Here is a 16,670-nt window from a genome sequence, read left to right as displayed (position 1 = left end):
AGGTGGCTGAGTGTGTTTTTGGTTGTGTCTGTTTCTTCTAGTCTGTTCCATTGATCCTCAGGTCTGTTTTTTAGCCAGTACCAGGTTGATTTTATGACAGTAGCTTTGTAGTATAATTTCAGGTCAGGGATTGTGATTCTGCCTGACCTGTCCTTGTTGGGTAGGATTGCTTTTGCTTTTCTGGGTCTCTTGTGGTTCCAGATGAATTTAAGGCTTGTTTTCTCGAGATACGTGAGGTATGCTAATGGTACTTTAATGGGAATTGCACTGAATCTTTACAGCAGTTTTGGGAGTATAGCCATCTTCATAATGTTGGTTCTTCCTATCCATGAGAACTCCTGGATTTGAAGCTACTCTAACCCCAGGCATAGATAAAATGAAACCCCAAGCACCCCACGATGTACTCCTATTGTGATACCAAACCAACCAAAAAGTAAATACATGCTAAACACTCTTGCAGCACTGGCAGAGCCCTAGAGGAGGGTACACAGAAGGAAGATGTAGTTCATTCTCTTAGAGGATTCAGGAGGTCAGCTCACAGGTGAAATGGCAAGAGGCAGCTCTTGTTGCTTGCCAGCTGCCGAATGCAGAAGTAGAGCTCAAAGACGTGGGCCCAGGCAGTGACGACGTTAGTAACTGAATTACTCCCTCTTCTGTAGGCTTCACAGTAGGAAAATGGGCACAGCTTATCTGCAGCTAGAAAGGGATTCAATCTGGCTTGTGTGCTGCTTGGCTGTTTCCCTTGCTCCACTTCTAATCAGCGCCACACAAGCCCTATATGGGCCCCTGAAAACCCTTGTCCTTGGTCCCAGTCCTTCCTCCTCACTTGGCCACTCTGCACAAGGCTTGGCTTCGTCCTGTCTCTGCTTTCTGGGGTCCAGCTAACAACCCTTATCTGTCCAGTGGATTACGTTCTTAGGGCTCTCATAATAAATGACCAACAACTAGGTGGCTTAAAATGGCAAGCCTCTTCTCTTTCATAGTTCTGGAAGCTAAAAACCAAAAATCTAGGTGGCAGCGGAATCTTGCTCCCTTTGAAGCCTCTAGAGAAGCCTCCTTTGCCTCTTCCAGCTCCTGTAGATCTAGGTGTTCTTTGGCTCATGACAATGCCACTGCAAACTGCCTCTACTGTCATAAGGTCCTCTCCCTGTGTCTGCATCTCTTCTCTTATGAGGATATAGTGATGTTGGATTAAGGCCTCACCCTACTCCAGTATGACCTCATTTTAACTTAACATCTTAATTACATTTGCAAAGACCTTATTTCTGAATAAGGTTACGCTCACAAGTATCTAGAGTTAGGAATTTCTTGTGGAGCACAGTGCTACCCACAGCCCCTGGGATACATGCAGTTTACTGAGAGGGACCTCTGCTAGACAAACAATGCTCTTCCTTGTCATTTCAATAGTATCCCATGGCAATAGTTCAGTGAGTGCATATGTGAAAAGCCTCCCTCACCACTACAGGGTGCAATGGAGATAAACAAAGGGTTAAGAGGAGAGAAAAACCACATCCTTCCATCTTAGGGAGAATGAGCAGAGGGGGCAGAGGAGAGATCTACCTTGTCTCTGTTAAAGGTCTGCTTTCATACCTCTGTCTTCTGAGCTTCTCTGATCTGCTTTGAAGTGGGATCAACTTCAAGGCTGTAGAGCTCTGCCTTACCATTACTTCTGATAAGGTGTGTGACCTTTCTAATCCTTTGCTTCCTTGTCTATAAAATGAAAGGACTGACTAAAATCACTCAGGTCTATCCAAAGTCAAGATGAAGGGAAATACATTTCAGCCACAATGAGGCCATCACAAAGGTATGGGAGCCGGGAATAGTTAAGGACTTGGTCCATTCATACAACTGACCTCAAGGCCCTCATCATGACTCCTTGTCTTTGCAAGTTTATGTCTGGTAATCTGAACAACTGCTTTGAAGACAGCAATATGCAATAGAACAAAGAGATGATTTGTTGACTTCAAATCATCTTGTTTTTTGAAATTCTGTATTGTTTCTAATGTTCTTTAATTATTTTTATATTCTCTTTAAAATTAAAGGTTGAATTTGGAAAAATAAATAAATGAAATCACTCAGGTCTTTTTAGCTTGCAAATATCCCGATTTCAGCGTGACCTTGGAGAGCTTCTTGTGTCATGAGGTGTGCTGGGCAGGACGGGAAGGAGAGGTTGCTGTTCTGCACGCAGTGAGAACCTGTGGGCCGAGTCCAGAAACCTGAATTCTCAAAAAGAAAGAGACAGCTCTGGAGTTGCAGGGAAAGTAGCTCTACCAGAAACCCGGGCTCAGCTCCCTCGATACCCCACTCACCAGGTCACCTGGGTTCTTGTAATTCGTACTTTTCAGCCAGTCGCTTTCCCTGCTGGCCAGTGTCTCCCTCAGAGGAGGGCAAGGGAAACTCACAGACAAGTCAGGCTTCCTGCCTGTTAGTGCTGGACTTGGAAGAACTTAAGCAAGTCCTTGGAGCTCCTGAAAGCCGACACCGTGCAGGCTGTTTGCCTGCCTCTTCTCTAGGTGCCTTCTCTTGCTGTGCGCTCTCAGGTGTGCTGCGTTCATTTCCATTCTTCCAAGCATCTGCAGTGTAAGACACACTTGCTGCCTCCAGGGGACTTGTGGTCCAGTAAGGATAGTTAAGGTTCCAGTGCCCTCTTCCTGGGCCTTCATAATAGGAGCATTAGGAGAACAGTGGACCAGAGGACAAAGGAACACCCCAAACATTGTGCTTTATACACTGGACTCAGAACCCAGACTGCGTAGAGCTTTAAGGCCCTTGCACTGGGGAAATGGAACACTGCTGAGATTTGTATGGATAATAGAAATGAGTCACATCCCTTAGGCCGTGCCTTATGTGAGTTGGTATCTCCAGTGTCACCAAATCCTGAGACATTGGAGGAATATGTATCCATCTGTCCTCCTCAGCTACCCTCCCTGCTGCAGGGGATGTTTTTCTCCGGTAAACACTTTTGGCTTCCTTACCTCTCCACCTCACCCCAACTCCCAAGGCCCCCATGGATAACAATTATTCCAGTCATGTGCCTCCTCCGTGGTCAGGGCTGACATCCAGTGCTTATGATCACTAGAGTTTCATTCAGATTACAAAATTTTTTCCACATTGCAACACAAGTGTGGACACAAGATTGATCTCTTCCCTCTGCTGTTAGCATTTCTCAAGTCTTGATCTCAGCCCAGTAGCTTTATTTCAAGTGAGTCCAAGCGGACTTCCTGTTTTAACTTAATTCCATCTGAAGGGACACTGATCTCCAGGGACGTTAGAAGAGGCTGGATCCTATACTGGTGTTTTCTTGTAAGTATCACGAAAACACTTAATCCTATTTTTGCCGCAGTGGCATCCAATCCAAGTCCACTTCTGTGTGCTCCTTGGGTTCAGTTCTTTGAGACTAGGTCCTTGGAATCTGCTTCTCAGCCAGTGTCTCAAGAGTACATGGTACTTTGTAAAACTAGTCTGATCTACAGTGATTATTAATCTTGGTTGTCACCTTGACTGGATTGACAGATGCCTAAAAATTGGTAAAGCATACTTCTGACTGTGTCTGTGATGTTGCTTCCAGAGACAATTGGCTTATAGGTCTGCAAATAGAGAGGAAGACCCACCTAGAATTCAGGCAGCACCATCCATTAGGTTGGGGACCCAGATGGAAAAAAAAGGTGGAAGAGGAACGCTTGCTTATACACACAGACTTGATTCTTCTTGAGCAGATGTAGTTTTTTGTTGTTGCTACCAGTGCCCCAGATATCAGACTCAAGATTCTCTAGCCTTTAAAGGAAGACTTGTCCTGATGACTCTTCTGGCATCTTCCAGGGCTTTAGCCTCAGGCTGAAGCTACACGGTTTGTCCCTGTTGTTCTGAGGCTTCCACCTTCTTGGCCTTAACTGTTACTGGTTTCCTGAGCCATTGTGGGGCTATACAACCTCTGATCACATAAGCCAATCTAACACATTCCCTCTTGTAATTACATATACATTCTTTTGGTTCCATTCCACTGCAGAACCCTGACTAACACATTTACCTACATTTGGGAAAATAATGTGTAAAAACAACATCAAGACTGTTTTCTGGGAAAAAAGAGTGTTTTCTGAGCTGATACTGTCATCTCAGTTTAGTGAAATCCACTGTTTCTTCTGCCCATCTTTCAGGATGCCTTATAATCTGCATCTGACCTGGCCCTCTGGCTATATGGCTTCTTCTCCCATCTTCTGAGCTGCCTACCTACTCTGGCACATGGTTTACTCGTTCATCTAAACTTGCACTTGTTCTGTTTACCAGCCTGAGTTGCCTTCACTTGTCTCCAGCTTTTTTTTTTTTGATATTTTTTTTACAGGAGCACCAAAGAGGAGTCTTCATTTTAACTGGGCCTGTGCTGCAGTACTTGGAGGTTACTACACAGGAGGGAGCCCTCCTGGACTAAAACCGGACAGGTGGCTGGACAGTGCTGCTTATACGGCAGCTGTAGATCTATTTCAGTAAGGGGCACAGTTGAAAGCTTACACTGAACGTTGCATATGCAAATAAGGGGTTTCCACATTTTAGCCACCTCAAGGTGCCCCTGGCTTCTCAGAAAGGCAACAGTATCATCTGGAGTGGGGAAGAGGCAACACTCCACAGATCTGGCCCCAGTGGTATCAGAGTGGAGAAAGGCAGTGTGACAGCCAGGAAGGGCACCACTAGATAGGCAGAGAGGACATTGAAGCAAGCTGTCCCAGTGTAGGGGGCAGGGCTTGAGGGAGAGCAAAAGGAGACAATGGACAGACCAGCCGACCATATCCCCCTTCCAGCCACCACAGGAAAAATGAGAAAGTCGGAGGAAATTCTCGTCTGCCTCACCCCTCCTCGCCCTAGAGATTTCATTGTCCTTGGTCTTAGAGGAAGCTAAAGGGCAAAGGTCCCTCATCTGTAACTGCTTTTTAGCTGATCTGGGACAGCTGACTATGTCTACTGATTAAAAAAAGAAAAAAACCTCACCTCTTGTCAATCTCACTCCAATGTCATGGGGTGTCCTGGCTCCTCAACTGCTCCAAGGATCTGCGGGGTCCTGGTTTCTCCTCTGGAGACACTGGTTGAAAGCTCTGCATCAATATCAGCTTAAGGTAGACTTTCTTTAGTCTGGAAAATACAGTTTACCAACAGTTTAAAGATACAGGGTAGTATAATCACCCTTAAAGTATACTAGTGGATCTTCCTTTCTGCCTGTGGCATCACAACTTGGCCCTCTGCAACGGCAAGCATCTGCTCCATCCAATGTTTCTGGTCTGGAAATTGCCTCCAAGACTGCATCTGGCCTTTTTCATAGGACAAACTATTGCCAGTACAGCCCATACATTGAGATTTTTCACTATCATCCTCTCCAGGCTGGCCATATTCTATTGGAGTAGAAACATGATCTCAGAGATGCCACTGTCTTATACATTAGGGAACTTTCTATCCAGAGACAAATTGGTTCTTTAGCCATTGTGGGGCCTTCATGGCTGTCCTATCCAATTGATAAACCACCAGTAACTACTCTAAGCCCTACTGACCCCTGAATTGGAATTAGCCTCTTGGAACCACTGCCATTTTTACTGTCTTTGCAAATGGAGCCACAGTAGATCTTAAGCTCAGAAACACATTCAGTCTAGATACTTGCCTGAATATGAATAGTTCCCAAATTAGCTCATGCAGCATGTGAGCACCTCAAAATCAAACCTTTCTCATATACCAATACCACTTATTCTATGGCTGAGACCTCTTCTGCACAGAAACTGCCAACTAGAGGGCAGGTTAAGAGTCAGCGATGACTCCATCCTCTAGGCCTGTGGGACTTTAGAAGTTAAACCTGAAGTGGCCTTTGAAAACAACCCAGAGTTCATGAGTGACTAGTAAACTGAAAACTACACATATAGAGCAATGTATAATTCTCACTCCAAGGTGCCACCCTTCCCCAAGAGCAGCAACTTTAATTTGGAGCAATGCTCTATTTTAAGACTTGCTTGACGGTAGCAAGAGAGAATCTTATCCTGATGGCAGGAGTTATAATCTTGGATTATGTGAACCTACACCTAATGGTCATATGCACACATATAAGGGCATTACACAAAACAGAGTAAAAGGTTTCATGCATGCAAAAACCTGACCAGTTGAAGAGTTGACATTTTCCTGTGGTTGTGAAAGGGAGCTCTCCTTTCTACACCATGTACTCACACCCAGTTTAGGGCTGGCAACAGTACTGCTTTGCTTAACTGAAGGCAAAGGACTGAAGTTTGATGAGGCTGCAAACTACCTTTGTCCTTGGACCGTTAGAGGTCAACTCTGCATGCATGGCCTCCCAAGTCCCAGCACTTCCTGAAATGAGACACCCAACACCCCTAAGCAGTAGCAGTGTGGCCACTCTTCTCACTGACATCCCACCAAAGGACATGGTGGAGACCCAAACGACATAAGAGCTTACTGAATACAAAGAAGGGAAATGACTGTGCGCATCCCACACTGTGGCCCCAATGCTGCCCCAGATAGCCTCAGCCACCCCAGCTTGCTGTCTAGTAACTATCTAACCAGAATGTAATATAGCCAGACTGCTGAAAGCCCTCACAAGACCAATGTAAAGACACACATGTGAGTGGAGGGATCATAGATTTAACTGACATAGAGTCCCTACAGACGTGGATCGAAATGACCAGAACACCCTAAGGAAGTCTTGATACCCTCATATCTCAGACCCTCTAATCTCTCAGTCAGAGCACTGGAGTTTCTGTTCCAGAGGTTGGTGTAATACCATGGGCAGTAACCTTCCTGGCTCCCTTGTTTGGGCTGCTTTTTGAACGCAAGGTATAGTCAACATCACTACATAAACAAATTTCCTCTAATAAGCGTATTCTCTGGGAAAACTTCTGCAGGTTACTTTAACCCTCTGGTAGAATTTCATCATTCAGAATTCTTTCTTATCTAAACATGTTCTCTCTTCTTTCTTTATATCTGATTCATTTCTTTACTGAAATCTCTTCTATGCATGCCTTCCTATAGCTTTCTCATCAAAACAGAATCCATTTTCCTTCCACATCACAGCTTCTCAACAGGACAGCCTGGTTTGCAAGAACTGGCCTTTGATCATCTTCCAGTGTCCTTTTGCCTTCAACACATCTCGACCCCAGTAAGGGGTCTGTACTTCCAAAGACAACCTGGTAGCTTTTCTCACCATGGGGGTATTGTAACCACTGCTCTTAGATAATCAGGATATCTCCTGGCCTTTAAGCAAGGGCTTATATTGCTACCTGGTATCCGATGAACACAGACATCTAGGTGTAGCAGTAGCTAATCATTTCCAAGAAGACCTTAAATTGCCTCTGTGAACCCTTTCAACTTATATGCTTACTAGAATTTAGTAAGGGCTACACAGCTTGGTGAACTACATATTACACAAGCTCAACAAACAAGATGTTCCTAGACAAAATTTTTGTAACAAGTTGATATTTTTCTTTAACTGCCATACCAACAGTTACCCAAGGCTCCACCACAGCAATGGTGATGTTCTCCCATTGTAGCGGTCTGGAAGATACACTTCCTCAGTCCAAAAGGTGAGTCTCATTTTCAGGACAACCCATTCGATCCCGGGTTTCAAATGGGTTATTGTCCTCCTTTCAGTAATAAGCATAGTTTTCTACCCAATTCTTGCCAAGTAAGTGTGGAAGGAGTTTATGTGTTACCTTGATGTGACAGTTAAATTAGAGCAGCCCGAAGCTGTTAGAGCTTTCTCTAACCTCCTGTCCTTTGCTTCTTCTATCTGGTCCCAATTATTATAGATCTTGAAGAGTTCCTCCTCCAAGTTTGACAACAGCATTTGGAGTCCTGACTCAAGAATTTTTAAACTTTCTCTTAGTATCTGGAGCAGAGTGCATGGCCATTACAAAATGCATGGCCATTAAAATTTTCCTTTTGCTGATCCTGGGCCAGTACTAGTATACCTTTGGAAGGCCTCTGACAATCAAGTTGAAAACACATCAGGATTCTCTTCCTTTTCTTGTGCTACCTCTTTAACCCTGCCATAATTGACAGGCTTAATCAGAAGCTGTCCCATTTCTTCTCAAACACAAGTTGCAAAATGCTCCATTTTCTGCTTATGGATAGAATTTTCAGGGTGCCATTTGGGGTCTGTACACAGTACTGCTTCCTCTGCAGACCTTTGAGCATCATGGTCTGGAGTGTTAGCTGCCAACCTATCAGCTGCTTCAGCAGGCTTTTTAAGAATATAGTATCATCTTTCTCTTCAGGAATACAGCAACGAGTTAACACTGCAATTATGTCCTTCCAAGTCTGAACAAAATTTGTACTCACACAGTAATACCCTGTCTTAAAAAGGGGGGAGCGCTAGCCAGTTGTGTGGCACACCACAACTGAGTGTTTGTAATCCCAGCACTCAGAAACTAGAGGCAGGAGGCTCACTGTGCATCTGAGGCTAGGCTGGGTTACCTAGTGAGTTCAAGGCCAGCCTACACTGCATAGCAAGATCTTATCTCAAAAAAACAAAAGAAAGTTGCACTCAACTTAATGAATTCATCCTTAAACTTATCAGAATTCTTGGAAAAACTGCCAACTCTTTCTTTATACTGAGCCATGTGTATTATTGAAAAAGGAACATGTATTCTGATAATGCTTCCATCCCAACCTGACACTTCCTGTAATGGGAACAAATTCTCTTGAGTAAAGTCGGGTGCCAATTCATTTCCTGATCTTAGTTCTCATGGGATTGATAAGGAAAATGTTTGGGGTGAAGATAAGGAATTTAGAAACTGCAACCACACAAATTGTTTCGTAAATACCTGGGAGTAAGGGATATCTCAATACTTCTTTTCCCTTTTACAGAACAGATTGGTATTGGTGTGGAAAATGGTATAATTCAGAGATTCCATATTTTGGCCAGTATTGTTGGTTTCTCAATTTATACTAAGTCCAAACTGTTAAAAAAGAAGATCAGGGGCTGGGGATTTAGCTCAGCGGCACAGTGCCTGCCTGGCAAGCGTGAGGTCGTGAGTTCGATTCCCAGTACAAAAAAAAAAAAAAAAAAAGGGGAAAAAGAGGATCAGTTTCTTCTTATTTAAATGATCCTCCTTAAATTTGCCCCAGTTAGCCAAAAGGGATCTTAATGGCAAGTTCTTTGGAATACTCTGCATGTTTCCCATGCTTGGTGGGAACTTTACCAGACAAAACCTGAACTTACTACTTTTGGCTACAACCTCTGACGAGATAACTACAGCAACCAAATACCCAAATCAAAAGCTCTTTCACACAACACACTTTTAATATTTCTAAGATGATAACACCACTAGACAGACTCATAAAAAAGACAATCACAACAGACTAGATTGCAACTATGGTTAGTACAACAAAAACATCAGAATCAGTGTTTTCCAGACAATACACAACCACAAATTACTTGAGATATAAGAGCAATATAGAGGAGGTGACAGTGAGAATCAAACATAGCAAGTCTGAGGAACTCAGACCCCCTACCCACAAAATCCATTCCCAAAGCAAAAGACTCAAGGCTTCCCAAAACCAGCAGCCCAATAACTTGAAGCACACACACCAAACTTAAACTAATACCTCGAGGGCGAGGGATATAGTTCAGCAGCACAAGCACCTGCCTGGCAAGTGCAAGTTTGTGAGTTCGATTCCCAGTACAAAAAAAAGAAAAAAGAAAAAGAAAAAACTAATACCTCAAGAACTAAAGAGGTACAATGTGTGCAGAACTTCATGAAGTCCAGCTGATCAAGCCAAAAGCTACTATGGCCTCAACCTGCCCTATTGCAGATATCTAGGTAGGATAGTGAAACAATGTATATGGTGTTGCTCAGTCCTCCTAGCAGATATCGCGAATTGTCTAGTTACCTCACCTAGTATAGATATCTAGTGTGCTCTTAAACCAGGTTGTTGGTTTTTCACACCCGAATTCAGTCAGGAGAAATAGCAGAGTGTGATGGGCTTTGGATTTAAAGCTGTGCATTTATGGATCAATTTGAGATTAGTCATAAACCTTCTTAAATTATTGGAGAAAAAAAATGGAGCTGGTTCAAAAAGCAAGGAAGGAGATTTCTGATTATCTGACTAGTAGGAGGGATGAGCTAGCACTGATATGAGCAGAGTACATTATTCAGGAAGACTACCTCATATCACTGATATGAGCAGAGTACATTATTCAGGAAGACTACCTCATGACAACCACGGAGATCCTAGACTTCAACTGTGACCGGCTGCTGGCATGATTTGACCTCATCCAGTCTGTCAAGGAGCTAAATTCTGGTCTGGCTAAATCTGTGTGTACACTGATCTGGGCTGCTCCTTGACTTCAGTGAGAAGTGCCTAAGTTGAAAATAGTTGCTGATCAGTTCTGTGCCAACTATAGCAGAGAATATCACAAGTTATATATGACCAGCAAGATTGCAACTGTCAATGGCAGGTTAAGGCACAAAGTAAGTATGGAAGCCACACTCAATATCTAGTGGAGAGATACCTGTGAATTACAATGTACCCTGTGAGCCTGATTCTTTGGGCATGGCACAAGCTCCTCCTGGGATAGAAACAGATTTTATTGATGTTGGATTCACAGATGATGTAAATAGAGGTGGCCCTGAAAGAGGTGGACAGATCCACAGCACTTATTGGTGAATCTGATGGAACAGTGCCAATGTCCATGCCTATACCCATGCCCATGCCATCTCCAAATACTCTTTTCTCTTATCTGTTGCCAGACTATCAGATTTTAGTGGATTGCCTTATCAGGCTGTTCCCAATATTCATCCACTTCAGATACCAGCCACTCCCCCATCACATGGGTCTGTTGATGACATTAATGCTGATAAGAATATTTCTTCTGCACAGATTTTGGTCCTGGGCCCAAGCCCAAAGCCTCTGCAAAGCCCCATCCCAGACCTGTTGATAACTATGACAGCTTTGTTCTGCCAGATCTGTGCCAGCAACTGCGTCTGCTGATAGCAGCACCTCCACATCTGAAGACATTGACTTTGATGATGATATCCTGGAGATCTGAAGAGCTTAAAAAGTCTCTTAAATCAGGCATTCTCCAATTTCTGGGAGTTGAGAAGAGAAATTTCTCCTTATACACAAAGAATCTCACTGAGCACACTCTTTTGGAAGGCTCTTTCCTACTTGACCAAATTCTATTGCTTTCCAGTTCTCTACTGATCCTAAGAAACTAAATGGAAGCTCAGAGGCCAGAGTAGCTGGTTCTCTAATGGCCTAGCCCTCTACAGGAGAATGGGAAGATGAAATATTGTTGTGAGAAGGACCAGAGATGGCTGGAAAGGAGAGGAGAGGAGATGGCTGGAGGGAGAGGGGAAGGGAGGGAAGGGGAGAGGAGGGGAGGGGAGAGGAGGGGAGGAGAGAGGACCTCATGTAGTGTCTTAGCTTTGTGTTGAGGTTCCAGACTAGAAACAAATCCCTCTGTCTAGGGGGATTGTGGTGAGACTCAATGCCATGGTATATTTTATCACTCTAATTTGAAGGAGGGAGAAAATTGTTCAGGAAGCCATGGTAATGGATCCCAGAAGCTGGACCTTCTCTTTGGCATATACACTTCTTGTTGCATGGCTCTGTTCCAGCTGGATGCAGTTGCCAAGTTTATTTGGAAAAACTTGAAGCCCTCTCTTAGTTTTATTTGCTTCTCAGGGAGCCCTCTGGCCTTTTGCTTTATTTCTAGTGCTGTGTTTGTCTTTTCCCAGAGGGCAGCACTGTAGTTTTTTGTTTGTTTGTTTGTTTGTTTTGCTTTTCCCCTGTAGCATGTTACTAGCCAAGGAAGGACAGGTAACATATTGGTTAGAAGCTGCCATTCAACCATAGGGTTGGTATCCAGCTTCCTCAAGAAAAGTATTCAAATCTCTAGGGTAGTGAGCTAGAAAGTCTACAGGAGAAGAGGGGCATTCATTTTCATTTGAAAACCTTATGATTAAGGGAATCTTTAAAATTGGTCTCAAACCTGTAGTGCCCATGTAGCTGTAGTTTCACTGTCTCCTGGGTGGATGAGAGTCTTCTTCGTATAGTAACGTAAGTGTTCTTTTGTCTCCAAGCTAAGGCCATCCTTCCCCGAGGCTGGCTTTGGGTTTAGAAAATACAGTTTTTACTTTTGTGCAGTGTATCTGTACATATCTGTATCAAGCAACTGTTCTGTAATGTTTTTGATTGGTTTGTATCTTGTACCTTAGCAGCTGGTAATAAAGTTAAAGATTTTATGGGGAGAGAAAAAAATAGGCTGTTGACAAAACAAATTTCAGATTAACTTTTGCCAAATCTGAATAGCAAATGCTTCAGGAATCTCTTTCTGTGGGAGGCATAAGTCAGTTCCCTAGAAAGCACAATTTCAAACTAATAATAGAGAGCCTTTTAAATATTAAAAGTCTCTAACCAGAAAGCAGAAAAGAAAGAGATCTCATGAGACAAAGAAAAGAAAAAAGAGACAGAAATAGATTAGTTACAGAACAGAAGGGGGTGGTGTTAGAATTTCCTAGGTAGCAAGGGCCACATAGCTGCGGCTACCAACTGTGGCTGACACTGAAGCAAAGATTTAGGTGGCTGTTTGCCCTCCATGAGGAAAGTCTGTGTTAGTCATCACCATGGACTGTCCTCTTCCAGAGGACCCTTAGAAAAGAGGTTCCCATTGTGGCTGCAAATAAGCCTAGGGTTCTTTTGGTCACTCTAGATGGAAACCATGAACTGGCAAAACACAGCTCTGCTAGCAATCCTGATGTCACCAGATGACACCACATAATGCTGGATGCCAAAGGCTGACATAGCCGTTGCTGACCACTGTTGCTGCTGGCGATCACCATCCAATACCAGCTTGTGCCAGACACTGTAGGCTGACTTTGCTGCATGCTGGGCTCTGGAGCTTCTTGTTGTTAACGGTTCTGAGTGTCAATTGATTATTCTTTGGAAACAACTTCTCTGTCCACACTACCTAAGACAAAAAATTGCAGAATAGATTTACAGGGCTTTTGGAGCCCACATTACCTGTGCAGTAAATCAAAACCAGGTTTATAGGAACAGCAACACAAATCGTTATTTTAACAGAGCCCGTATTTCAGCACAGGGAGCCAGTGCACAGAAGAGAGCTCTCCTGGACTAAAACCACTATTCAAATTCTTCAAGGATTAGCTCATCTATTATTCTATCCATCAGGCCTTTACTGAATTTTTACCTGTACTAGGTCTGTGCCACGCAATAAGGGTACAGCTACAAGATGCCTGGTCTCTAACTTTAAGAAGCTTATATTTTAGTGAGGGTACACATACACACAGGCAGAAAAAATTAGAAAATTAGATAGGCAAATGACTCCCAGTAGGCACTAAATGTTTGGGCAAAAGAGGTCAGCCTGACAGACTTTCCTAGATGTGGAGGAAAAGCTATCCTTTAAGATCAATTTTAAGGATAAAACACAGGTTTATGGCAATTATTTAACTAGATCTCAAAGGGAGGAGCCAAAGAATCATAAAGAAACCAAGCAGTTGCTTATGACATTGCACATCCTGTTGTATTTCTTTTTTTAAAGAGTTTAATTGGTTTTATTTTTTATTCTAGAATCAGACAGTACTTCTTTCCTTAAAAATGGCTTGTGTTCCAATGAACAAAGCAGAGAAAGTAGGTTTTTATAGACAGAAAGATGTTGAAGAAAGCAGAAACAAAGAATAAAAAGTGGATTAGTCATTTCAAAGTTTCTTCCTTGTAAAGTGGGGACCAGGAGACTGACAATAGAAAATATCTGATTAATATCATGTTACTTCATGTTAATTTCTGGCTGTTGTTGTTGCTGTTGTTTTCTGGGATTATGTATTTTATTTTATGGAAAGAAGAAAACAAAACTTCATAGCAAAATAATAGGGGAATGACAATAATTAATACACTGTGTATTGTTATCCTCAAAGTAGTTTCTCAGAGTATAAGATATGGGTATAAAAATATCTCCAAATAATATTAGCACAAATCTTTATTTTCAGTGAACTAAGAAAAACTAGTAACATAACTATCTTGTACTTTTCTTTTGGGGTTTTTTACCTCTTCCTTTCCTTCGTTTTCCCCTTCCCTTACCCTAGTTCCTCTTTCCTTTTGAACAATTTCTTCCCATTTCACAATATTTATTATACATTTTGTCCTTATTTATTCTTTCAGTTTCTCACACTCAAGAGGCAATATTATGTTTGTACATGTGAGTCTGAGTCTGATTTATTTCACTTAAGGGTATAGTCTCAAGTTGCATCCTTCGTATAGTCTATGGATACATCTATAAATGTCTCAAGTTTATTCTTCTTTATGGAGAACTAAATAGTACTGCACTGTATCAAAAGACCACATCTTTTTTATCTGTTCCTTGGTTGATGGACATTTTGGTTGTTTCCATGATTTAACTATTACAAATTGTGCTACTATACCCATAGGTGCACATATATTGCTGTGATATAATGTTTTTAATTCTCCCAGGAAGATACCCAGAAGGGAAAGTGCTGGGCCAAATGGAACCTCTAATCCTAGTTTTTTATAGGAACCTCCAGACTAACTTCCACATTGGCTGCACCAGTCTACACTCCCAGCAGTGGTGAAAAAGTGTTCCTTTACCCCTACTGCCTCTCCAGCATTTGTTATTAGTTGATTTCTTGATAATAATCATTCTTCCTGGAGTGAGATGGAATCTTAGTGTTATTTTAATTTGCATCACTCAAGGGACCAGCGGTGTTGAACATTTTTAATACATTTATTTTTGCCATTTGTATTTCTTCATCTGAGAAGTGCTTATTCATCTCCGATGCCCATTTTTAGATTGGGTCTCTGAATTTGAGGGGGTCTGATTCTTTTTAATTCTTTACATGTTCTAAATATGAGTCCTGTGTCTGTGGGACAACTGGCTGTTTTCCCATCCTGTTAGTGATTTATTTTTCTGTGTAAAAACTTTTTAATATGATGATATCCCAGTTATTAATTTTTCATATTATTTCTCATGCAGTTGGTTTATTGTTCATGAGATCTTCGCCTACACCTATGTCTTCAAGGGGCCTGCCTATTCTTTCTTTCAACAGATTTAGTATTTCTGTTTTAATATTTAGATCTTTGATTCATTTCAATTTTAGTTGAGTGCATGGTGATAGACATGGGTCTAGTTTTTGTCTTTTGCAAAAGACTATGGAAAGTCAATATTTCCAGTGCCATTAGTTAAAGAGGCTATATTTCTTCCAGTGAGCATGTTTGGCTCTTTTGTCAAAGATATGGTGGCTTGAGTGTGTTTGGGGTTATTTCTGTATCTTGTAATCTATTCCACTTATCCTCAGGTCTGTTTTTTTCTTTTTGCCAGTACCATATTGTTTTTATCACAGCAGCTTTGTAGAATAATTTTAAGTCAGGGCTTATAATGCCCCGTGCCTTGTCTTTGTTGCTAAGAATTGTTTGAGCTATTCTAGGTCTCTTCTGGTTCCAAATGAATTTTAGGAATGTTTTCTCTATGTCCGTGAGGTATGCTAAGGGTGTTTTGATCGGGATTGCATTAAATCTGTATAACAGTTTTGGGAGTATGACCATTTTCACTATGTTGGTTCTTCCTATGCATGAGCAAAGGATATCTTTCCATTTTCTGATATACTCTTTGATCCCCTTTTTCAGAGTACTGTAATTTTCAATGTATAGATCTTTTACTTCTTTGTTAGATTGATTCCTAAGTATTTCATTTTTTGGCTGCTATTGTGAAAGGTGTTGTTTCCTTTACTTCTCTCTCGGTGAGTTTTTTATGTACAGGAATGCTATTGATTTTTGAATGTTGATTGTATCTAGCTACAGTACTTAATTTGGTTTTTAAATTGGCAAGTCTTTTGGTGGAGTTTTCAGGGTCTTCTATGTAGTGTATCATATCATCCATAAATAATAATTTAACTTCTTCCATTTGTATCTTTATTCCTTTTATGTCTTTCTCTTGTCTAATTGTTCTGGCTAATGTTTTCAGAACTATATTGAACAGGAATGGTGATGGTGGACATCCTTGCCTTGTTCCTGATTTTAGTCAATGAAATTGATAAAAAAGCTTTCAGGTTTTTGACTATTTAGTGTGTTAGCTGTTGGTTTACCATGAATGGCTTTTAGTAGATTGAGATAAGACCATCTCTATTCCAATTTTCTGTAGGGTTTTCTCATGAATAGGTGTTGGACTTTATTAATTGCTTTTCCTGCATCTATTGAGATGATCATGTGATTTTTGTCTTTGGCTCTGTTAATATGGTGTAATATATTTATTGGTTTGCATATGTTGAACCATCCCTGCATCCCTGGGATGAGTCCTAGTTGGTTATGGTATATAATCTTCTTGATGATTTGATGCATTCTCTTTGCAAGATTTTATTGAGGATTTTGGTGTCTTTGCTCATTAGGGAGATTGGCTTGTAGTTTTCTTTTTGGTTGGTTCCTTCTCTGGTTTTGGTGTCAGAGTAATCCTTGCTTCCAGGAATGATTTGAGAAGTATTGCTTCCCTTTCAATTTCACTAAAGAATTTCAGCATTAGTTTTCTAAATTTCTTCTAGAATTCAACAGTGAATACTTCAGGACCTGGTGTTTTCTTTGTTGGTAAGTTTTTAATTACATTTTCAATTTCATTGACTGATATCAGGTTATTTAGAATTTTTATATCTTCTTGATTC

The 16,670-nt window shown here is 41.6% G+C and overlaps 1 pseudogene; it reads left to right on the top strand.

Annotated features, from left to right (window-relative positions):
• Positions 1 to 11,204, top strand: part of LOC102007204 — a 20,165-nt pseudogene extending 8,961 nt beyond the window's left edge.
• Positions 11,205 to 16,670: the final 5,466 nt, after the last annotated feature.

This window comes from Chinchilla lanigera, unplaced genomic scaffold (assembly GCF_000276665.1).
Source record: "Chinchilla lanigera isolate Chin_1 unplaced genomic scaffold, ChiLan1.0 scaffold00062, whole genome shotgun sequence".
NCBI lineage: Eukaryota > Metazoa > Chordata > Mammalia > Rodentia > Chinchillidae > Chinchilla > Chinchilla lanigera.
Note: the sequence above shows the minus strand (reverse complement) of the source record. Positions and strands in the feature narration are given on the sequence as shown.